Source organism: Miscanthus floridulus, chromosome 4, assembly GCF_019320115.1.
Source record: "Miscanthus floridulus cultivar M001 chromosome 4, ASM1932011v1, whole genome shotgun sequence".
NCBI classification, from domain to species: Eukaryota; Viridiplantae; Streptophyta; class Magnoliopsida; order Poales; family Poaceae; genus Miscanthus; species Miscanthus floridulus.
Window position 1 is genome coordinate 57,966,420 of NC_089583.1, and position 10,470 is coordinate 57,976,889.

Consider the following 10,470-nt stretch of genomic DNA (forward strand, 5'->3'; position numbering starts at 1 on the left):
ATTCCTCCTACTATGCCTAACCTTTTGCAGGACAATGTACAAAAGAGCAAGGATGATGTGACAGAAAATGAGAAGCTCATAGCCTCATGTGAAAATTTGGAACCATCAACTATTACCCCTGCTGAACATGAGAGTAAAGGTAATGCTCATGATGCTAAACTCACAGAAGGTGAGAGTTCTCTTGATGTGCTGAATTTTTCCACCAATCATGCTATGATAGAGCAAATTTTAGTGGAGCATTCGCTTGATTTACCTTTGTCACAAGATGATTTCCTTGATGTTTCTTGTGACGAAGATGACTTGCATGATGATATTTATGTTATACCCATGCAATCATTGAAGAATGATCACGCTATATGTGTGCTGAAAATGAGCACTTGTGCTGAAAATAGACTTGTTATTCATAATGGTAGTGAAGTTGATGAGCTGAAATTGTTGTCTTCTTTAAATACTTTGGGTTATATTGAATTTGATGTTCCATGTAATCTTAGCTCTTTAGAGGAGAAACTTTATGCATATGTTGATTTGACATAGTTCTCTAGACATACATATCATGTTTTGGTAAATATAACAACCAAGGGCAATATTTGATACAACGAGTTTATATTTGTACAAATCCAAATTCTCCTTTAGTTGTGCAAATTAATGATCAACTAGAGGACAGTAAAATCAACACTATTGTTATGCCATATTCCTCTAGTTTTGCTTTTCAAACACAAGTGGAATCTAAAGAAATGGAGCATATATTTCTTGTTAGTACTAATCTTTTGCAGGATAGTATTGGCAAACATCATGTGTATTTCAATCGAGCAGACTACATGTCTGTAGGACAAGACATGCTATAAACCTAGACATGTGGTCATATTCTTTCTCACAACATTGTCCATTCCCATTATTTTGGAAACCTTGTTTGTCCTCATGTTGTGCAGGATCGACTTCAAACAAAATCGACACCGAGGACAACTTTTCGTCAAGAAAGGGAGGATGATGAGGACATGACCTCTATACATATGACCAAGCATGGAGAACCATATGGAGACCATGGAGATCAGTGAGGGTGTCCTAAGCAAGAAGGATGCCCGAAGCTCATCCGGTTCGAGTCACCAAGGTGGAGGCCCAAATCAAGTTTGAGTCCATCTCAGCCTCCAGGACCAGTCTGCCTTAAACTGGTCACCCAGGACGCATTCGGACTCCGTTTTCAATGATCCACATATGGATGAAAAGCTAATTTGATAAGGATGTCAATCCAAGTGGTTTCACATCAAAAGACCTTCGAAATCAACAGGAATCGTCGAAACAAGTCAGCGTCCAAAATCTGTTAGGGTGCTGCGACACCGTCTTTTGATCCGTTGGACCGTGTATCGTGTTTAGGCCCATTAGGGGGCATGTCCAGGGGGTGATGCCCAAGACTCTATAAATAGCAGCCGTCACTCTCCTTAGGGTTTGGATTTTGTTTAGTTCTTGATTTCCTCGTGAAACAGACATCGTTTTGCTGCAACTGTCGCTGCCAAGGCCGCTTACTGTGAACCAGGGCCCCTGTTCTTGATCTTGTTCACCTATGGCGATTAGTCCTTTCAAATAAAGACTTGAACTCTTTCTTATTATCATAAGCCTCATATTTATTTGCAATTTCAGATTGTGTTTATCTCGTTCTTGCTTGTGTTCTCGATTCGCTTGCAGAAAAGCCTTCTCAGCGAGGTCAATCGCGTTTGCATGGTTGATAACCAACGGAGCAGTGGTCTAACAGTTGTGGGGGTCCAAATCAGTCTTGGTTTGAAGCCTAGATCGTGAACATCGAGTCTCCACCAATCAATGCTATCATACCTTTTGAAAGATCGGGCCTAGTCTACATCATAAACAGTTGTTTAAACGGCCATTTAGGCGAACACGAGGTAAATCTAGTTCAGTTTTGTACGGATAAATTTGTATACTTAAGTTTATTATATTTATAAATGTGTACACGTGATATGTTACATGCATAAATATCTATATTTGGTTCTTTTCACTTGCATAAATATATATACATACCAAAATAATTGATTTTTACTCAGATAAATATGTATAAATGCTAGAATACTTGATTTTTTACATGCACATATATAATTACATGTTTTTTTTAAAAAAGTACAAAACCATTTAGACCGTTTAACTTCATTTAAACATCGTGTAAACAGCCTAAACGCTAAACAAAGGGCGACCATGTAAAGACCATTTACCGTTTAGGAAAACATTGATCATATGTTCCCATAGATTTTGTGGTTTTGGAAATAGGTGGAGATGTAAGGGCACCCATTATCTTGGGTTGACCTTTCCTAAGCACTATAAAAGCAATCATTTATGTCGATAGTGCCAAGATCTATTTCACAATCAAGGATAAAAAGGAGAAGTTTTCATTCAAGAATCGTATCTTGTAATCTCCTAGACATCCACAAACACCATACTTGACTGAAGATACAACAGAGAGCAAGAAGAAAAACAACCTAGAGACGAAGGAAGAACAAGGTTAGGCAGTCACTAGAGGAATCAGTTAACATGACCAACACACTCAGATCAGAGCATGACCACCTCCTCGCTTCACTAGTCCTTGCTAAGAAGGATGATCCTAGTGTACCAACGATTGAGAGTAACATCGGACAAAGAATCTTCCACAAGACCTTATGCGACATTAGGTCGGGTGTCAACATAATGTCCAAGGTAACATACGAATATTTATTTGGTGATGAAACTTTGTTCCCTACATATATGCAATTGCATATGGTGGATCAATCAATCCAATTTTTGAAGGGAATAACAGAAGATGTCATGGTAAGAATACATGATCACTATGCCCCTATCGACTTCATGGTTCTAAACATGTGTGAAGAGGAAGATGGTATGCCCATCATCCTTGGAAGACCATTCCTTAACACTACCAACATGATCATCTATGTTGGATCTGGACAAGTCCACTTCCAGTTCCCTAGAGAGAAGGTACGCTGCTATTTCAATAGTTATACCACTTATGAACAACCAAAGGAATCAACTCCCCAAGAATGAATGGGAAGAAGATGAAGAACCTATGAAAGATGAACCTACTCCACCTAAGACCAGTCCATAGACGAAGCAAGTGTGGAAGGAAAAGGTGGCAACATATGAGTCACCATCACTAGAGGTGCAACCATCAAGGTCTCCATCCCAGGGACGGATATATGCACCTAGAAAATAAAGGACTATCTCTAGTCAAGTCATGTCTGGAGTATTTAAAATTCTGAACCCTCTCCAGGAGGTAACATTGGTAGTTATCCATATTTACTTTTCTGCATTGCATGAGTTATTTTCACATTAGCATATTTACTTTTTTTGCATTTACATTGTGCTAATAAAAGAAAGATAAAAAGTTTCATGAATACATTTCATCATTGTATTAAAAATCGTAAGCCCCATGTGAATAAATCTATGATGTAAATACCCATGGTAATATTCACTGTGGAGGCATAAAAATTAAAAATACCATGCATACATATTTTTCTATTCTACATATCATAAATAAGAAAATCTAAAAAAGTAAATATTAGGTAAACATCTTGCTAAAATTTTGCCAATACAAAAATATTTCTAAACCTCAAGAACAACTAACCTTTCGAATGGCTGACCGCTAACCCCTTTATCCTAATATGTTCCATGAGTTTTGGTATTCTTATTGGTATTTTGCAGGATGATATGATCAAGAGCAAGTTCACCCGATCGACTTCAACCCACTCCATCCATGGACGAAGAGAAGGGCATCCACTGGCAAATCTGCTCTGAGAAGGATCACTCAACTTCAACATTCGACCATGACAACATCTAGCTTGGGGGAAAAAGCATCACCCGTGTATCTAGGTAAGTAGTTTGTTTTCCTTTTGAGTTTGCTATATACTAGTTGAAAAAAGATGCATAACTAAAAGCAAAATAAAAATTTATCTTTGTCTTATATATATTAGTAAGGTGTGATCTAAAAAAATGAAAACAAAATAAAAAGTGTGTGTCTAGTTTTCTATTTTTAAGAGCTAAATAAATGGACCTTGAGGATAATCTCTTGTAATGGAAATGATGACTAGTTACTTTGTCGTAATTTCTTTCAATTACCTAGTTTTCAATCTTGAATTCTCCTGAGTTTTGGATACGACTGTTCTGATATAAGAATTTACTTTGAACTTGAAAATCGTGGGTAGCATATGCTTGATCTAAGGTCTAGGTAATTGACAGATATGATATGAGAAGGTTTGAGTTGTTGTTTATCTTGTTCCGAGTGATACTAGAGTTCTGGAGATTTATCTTTTGAAAAACATGAAAATGCTACATGGTGAGTTCCAATATGACAAAGTTTGAATTCTTACTAGAGCCATATATGTTATTTAGAATAGGAAAACTTCGACATATATGATGCTTGTTTTACATTGAGTTTAGTCAAGCTTTGTTGACCTTATAAGAGGTTTGTCATGCTCTTAAAATCAACATTGGGGGTAGGTGCAAAACATGCCATTCCATTTAGATCCACCTAAAAATATTTCACTCCTACTGTCGGCGCAAAAATGTGTCGATGCACCAAGCACACAACAAGCCAGAAGGATCTGCTTGATGGAGCAAGGCTAGAGATCCACTTGGCTTCAACGTAGGGCTAAACGATCCTGTGAATTTCTCCCGAAGCGTGCTACTCAATTTGACCTACAATTGACAAGGAGAGAAAGTTTATCAGTAATTTAAGGTGGAACATGTCGATTTTGCCCAAACAGTCCGCCCAGACAGTTCCAAGTGTGCCGCTTCAGGAGCAGCCAGACGGAAAAAATCAACTAAACGGCCGATACGTGAAGAAATCGGCTGTTACGGACTATAAAGCTCATGGATCATGATTGATTTTATGTTAACAAGTACAATACACGTAGATTTGAGTAAAATCATTAGCTAGGTGAGTATTACTAGTGTAAAGCATTGAGCTGATGAATCTAACGAGAAAAGGATATAACATGTGAACAAATCGACTATTTAGTACAAATGGATCTATAAATGCTTTGAATCTAATTTGTTACCACCAACAGTGAGGTTCGACTGGATCGATGGCAGCTATGATAATAATAACAAACTAAAATTGAAGAATCCATAAAATCATCTATACATTTACAGGCTTTCCGAAAGACATGCTATATGCGTGAAAGCTCAAGCGAATTGGCTAAAAATAGCCGATTCAGGTGGAAAAAGGACAATAGCATGTGAACAATCGACTATTTAACATGGACAAATCTATGAACTCATTAGACTTAATATGTTATCTCTAAAAGTGGGGTTCGACCAGATCGATGGCAGCCATGACAAAGACAACAAATCAAACCTTCAAAGTGAATAGATCTATTCACATTTAACAGAATCATGAAGACACACTATAGGCGTTAAAACATAGGCGATCGACTATTTAGCCGATGCAAGCATAGCAAAAGTTAAGGTCACGCCTGATCGAGAACAAATCTACCAACTAGCATCCTTTGATCTAAAGTGCCATCAGTGGGGATTGACCATATCGTTGTAGCTATAATAGTGAACTATAGACCAGATTCAAAAAGCCAGCAAACCTCCTCAAGATTAGACATGCCTTAACCATGTACTATGCACGATCAAGCTCAAAATAGAACATCCAGTGAGACATAACCCATCGCTCAAGGTAAGAAACATCGTATTGTAACAAAGCAAATGATGGACTAAAAGGATGTAAGGCCGATCTAGATCAATCTCGATCGGGTAGGTTGATGTTGCTGAAAATTAAAGACAATAAGAACATCAACAAGATCAGTAACTTAATGAATCTACCCAAAGGATGCCACTCTTAGGCAGAGCCAATAAATTGACCTTAATATAATTCAAGCAGTGGAGGTCAAACTTAATCGATGCAGCCGTACTTAAACTAGATAAGAGTCGATAACTAGCTTATACTAGAGTTCGCAGTGGAGGTTGAACTTAATCGATGCAACCATACAAACAGAAGTATAAGCCATGACGGTACTTATAGACAAGCCAAAGGTCGGCCGAACCAATGTAGCCCTACTTGTTGAAGAACTCGCCTAGATCTATACTACTCCTACTCCTAAGGGTTGGTGTAAAGCCAAAAAAAGTAACTTGTATTGATTGATTGGATGCCCTTTTACAATAGCTGGGGTCCAATATTTATACCTAGAGCCTAAGCACGAATCCTACTTCAGTACGACTCATTACAATCTTTGGTATAAAAGAAAACATTCCTAACTTAAGATAACTTGGACCCTAATCTTTCCCTTTTTGTAGAGTCCGACATGTATTTCCTGACGCCAACCATAGCTCATTGTCGTTATCTGCTGATGTCATTCGAAGAGAGCTGATTCTAATGCCGCATCTGAATTAGCTGATATCGATCCTTCTGCAATCGATTCCTTGATTGACACAATCTTGGAAGCTTCGAGTTCCCACGTTCTTCTTCTCAAATCTTGGTGTAAACACATGTCCCCCAATTTTGGGATAAAAGTAATTTTATTCCAAAATTACCACGTCTGTACCCCCGATGGGTCCATGGTCATGGGTAGAGAATGTTGATCTAGGGCCTACTATCTGTCACCATCCTTGCCTGCTTATGAGCCCATGCTTCAAAGCTTCATGAGAACACCATTGTTTAACGGGCGCTTGGATCCATCTTTCTAGATCGACTATAATCGTCTATCCGACTCTAGCGAGAGCAATTCAACAACTCAGTTATGTTTCTCTTCTGCTTGCTTCCTCGAGTGCCTTTGGCTCCGCTAGACCCTCCATGGTCTAATTCCTTGCTACGAGGGTCTTGAGAGGTTATAAGAATTCTTGTGCATAGGGTGATTGTGTTGCTCATTTCAGCGCCTTGTCGAGCAAGAGGATCAGCCACTATGGTTAGAAGAACTCTTGTGACATCACCTAAGTTTTCTCACCATGATCGTAGAGTTGTTCTAGCATTTGCAAGTGCTAAAATGTGTGCACCCCTTTCCCTTGTTGGCCTTGTCAAATGCTCATCGGGAAAACCATAGACTTCTTTTCCATGGTTTCCCAGCCACCAAGAAATGGGCGTCTTTTAGTAGGCAACTTTCTTTCCCATTATTTCCCAACCACCAAGGAATCGGTTGGATATATGGGTATCTTTAAAGCAGGCGACCTTTTCTCTTCCCTGGTGCACTTCTATCAGCGGGCCGATATGGCTCGGTCCATGATGACCTTCGCCTTGAGGGGATCCAGGACTCCCTTCAATCCAAAGAAGTCTTAGTGGGTCAATCATCAGTTAATGTAAACCTTTGGTATCTTGTAATTATGGGAAGCAATAAGTTCGAATATGCTTTTTTCATGATATGTCCCCTGAATTTCTAGAGTGTCGATCCTGCTTCCATAACTGACTTTAATTCCATAACCTCGATGAAGCTTATCTTCTCACCTATCGGGCTATATATACGGGCCATGGCTATGGATCGAAAAATAACCTACTTCATCCCAAACCTTCCATGTTCATTGGTGTGATTTTGCTTTCGCATAGGCTCAAAGACATGGAGAACAGCAAGAGGTCTGTTGAAGAGGCCTTTGACGTGTCTGTGTCACCACACCAGCGTCTTTGTCATCAGGAGGATGCAACTCAGGATGCTCCCATCATCTCAAACATAGGGCTGACTCCACTCAACTTCCTGAGGTCATCTTTATCAATGATTTGCCGCCTACTCCCCTACTACCCGAGGAAGCAGGATCAACAATGATGATCTGATTGCATCCATTGATTGGGCTAGCCAGAAGCTCATCGATTGCCTCTCCATCATGGAATCAGCTCTGACCACCTTGGTTCAGTGCCAATAACCCTCTAAGGCTGACTAGCTAGAGGAGAGGTTGGCCAAGGCCATGGCTAGAATCATGGGTGAGATGCCTACCACAATTTTTTGTCTCTTCTTAGTTTTTGTCTTCAAGATCTAGATCATCCCTTCCTTGAATCTTTCTAGATCTATCGGCCTAGTTGGAAAGCCTTTGATCAGCTACAGAGTATGCGGTAGGATTCATCAATGCTAGGGGTCCCATGCTAGTGGTTCACTTGTATGATGTCCCAAATCATGTCAGAGAGGTTGCTCTCCACGGTGTTTGTCATGGTGCTGCCATGGCATTGGCTGCTATGCAAGCTCACTCTAGCCACGAGCTCTAACTTCTTCCCCATGGTTTTCTAGCCACTGAACACCCTGAGGATCATGAGCTGCCTGGTCAAGGATTTCTTCAATGCCACCAACTCAGTAGCCCTTGCTTCCTAGGCCAAAGACATAGTGAATAAAGTGTTTCTCAGTCTATAGCTTGTAATAGGAGAAGCTAGCAAACAATTTCTTTGTTTTAAGTGGTTTCTTGTACTCATATTCCATGTACTAATATGTGTTTATTCTTTCTCTATAGGCGATACATATTGTACCGGCTTTTACCCCTTCGGGTTTATTTTTGAACTAGAGACGATACCCTTCTGTTATCAGGCTATTAGAGCCGATGACCGAACAAATCGTCTATCAAGTATTAATCCAAATGCTAGGATAATATTTCTTTAGATATTTTCCATTGATTGCTCTATCAAACTCTTCTTCTCCTCCTAGTGTTTCCAAAATATAAGCATTGCGAGGTGCACAACATTTAATCCGATAAAGGTCCTTCCCAATTAGGTGACCATTTGCCAAACTTGCTGTTGTTTGACCTGATCAAGCAATTTCACTTTCCTAGACTAAGTCTCCTTCAGAAAATTGTTTGCTCTTGACCTTTTTATTGTAATACTTTGCAATCCTTAGTTTATTGGCTTTGATATTCTCAAGAGCACACAGCCGATGGCAACTAGAGTCCTCTAAGTCGTCTATCATAAGATTCTTGTAGACTTCGGCTAACAAATCATTTTGCAATGTGACACATCTCGATCCAGTTTGAATCTCCCAAGGAAGGACTGCATTATGACCATACACAAGTTCATAAGGTGATGTTTTAATCAATCCATGATAGGCCATCCTATATGCCCATAGTGCCTCATTAAGCGTTGAATGCCACTTCCTTAGCTGCTCTTCAATCTTTTTCTTGATCAACTTAATCATAATCTAATTGGATGCATCTGCCTGGCCATTAGCTTGAGCATAGTAAGGATAATAATTTAACAACTTAATTCCCATACAGGTAGCAAAATCCCCAAACTCTTCTAATGTGAACATTGTCCCTTGATCGGTTGTGATAGTTTGAGGAATCCCAAAATGATACACAATATGCTCCTTGACAAAATCAACCATGTTCTTGGAGGTTACCATCTTCAAAGGAATTGCCTCAACCCACTTAGTGAAGTAATCCATTGCTACCAATATGAACTTATGTCCTTTACTTGAAGGCAGAAAAATTTGGCCAATTAAATCAATTCCCCAACCTCGAAATGGCCACTGGTTTTATTATTGGATTCATAGCCGATGCAGGCAATTTCTGAATATGACCAAAACGTTGACAATTTTGACACCCCTTATAATATTCAAAACAATCTTCTAGTATTGTTGGCTAGAAATATCCCATCCTACTGAATAATCCATTTCATCTTATAAGTCGACTAATGAGCTCCACATATCCCTTCATGTACTTCACCCATCAACACCTTAGCTTCTTCTTGATTTAAGCATTTAAGCAACACCCCATCGACTATTTTGTAATATATAACTGATCATCTAGCAAAACATACTTAGTCAATTTATACCTTAGCCTCCTAGTAACCTTCTATGATGGATTCTTAAGGTAATTGTCTATTTCAACTCTCCAATCATTATTTGAGGTCTCACTACTTAAGACCTCTTGAAACACTCGATAACCTAATGCACTTTTAGCTAAATGATTATCCTCTTGATTCTATGCTTTTGGAATATACTGAAGAGAGACATGAGGGAATTCCTTGAGCAACCTTTGGCACTCATCATAGTACCCCTCAGAGTATCATCTTTACATTCATATAGGACGATCAACTGATTAATAATTAACTATGAATCTCCAAATACTTCAATTGCCTTAGCCTTTACTTTATGGAGAAGTTGAAGCCCCTTAAGAATAGCTTCATATTCTTCTTGGTTGTTGGTAATCATTGGTTTAGTTGGAAAAGCAAACTCAAAACTTGCCCCCCGAGGTGAAATAATAACAATACCAATGCCACCACCTTGCTTGCATGATGATCCATCAAAGAATAACGTCCAAGGTACCGACTCTATATAGCCAATACTTGGCTTATGATGCTGGGTGACAAAATTGGCTATTACTTGCCCTTTGACTGCTTTAGCCGATTTGTACCTTCAAGTCAAATTCTGATGATGCAAGAATCCACTTCCCCATTCTTCCATTTAATATTAGCATTGATAGCATGTGCTTGATCACATCAGCCTTGGAAACAACTATACACTTAGCTGATAATAAATAATGTCATAACTTAGTGCAAGAGAAATATAAGCA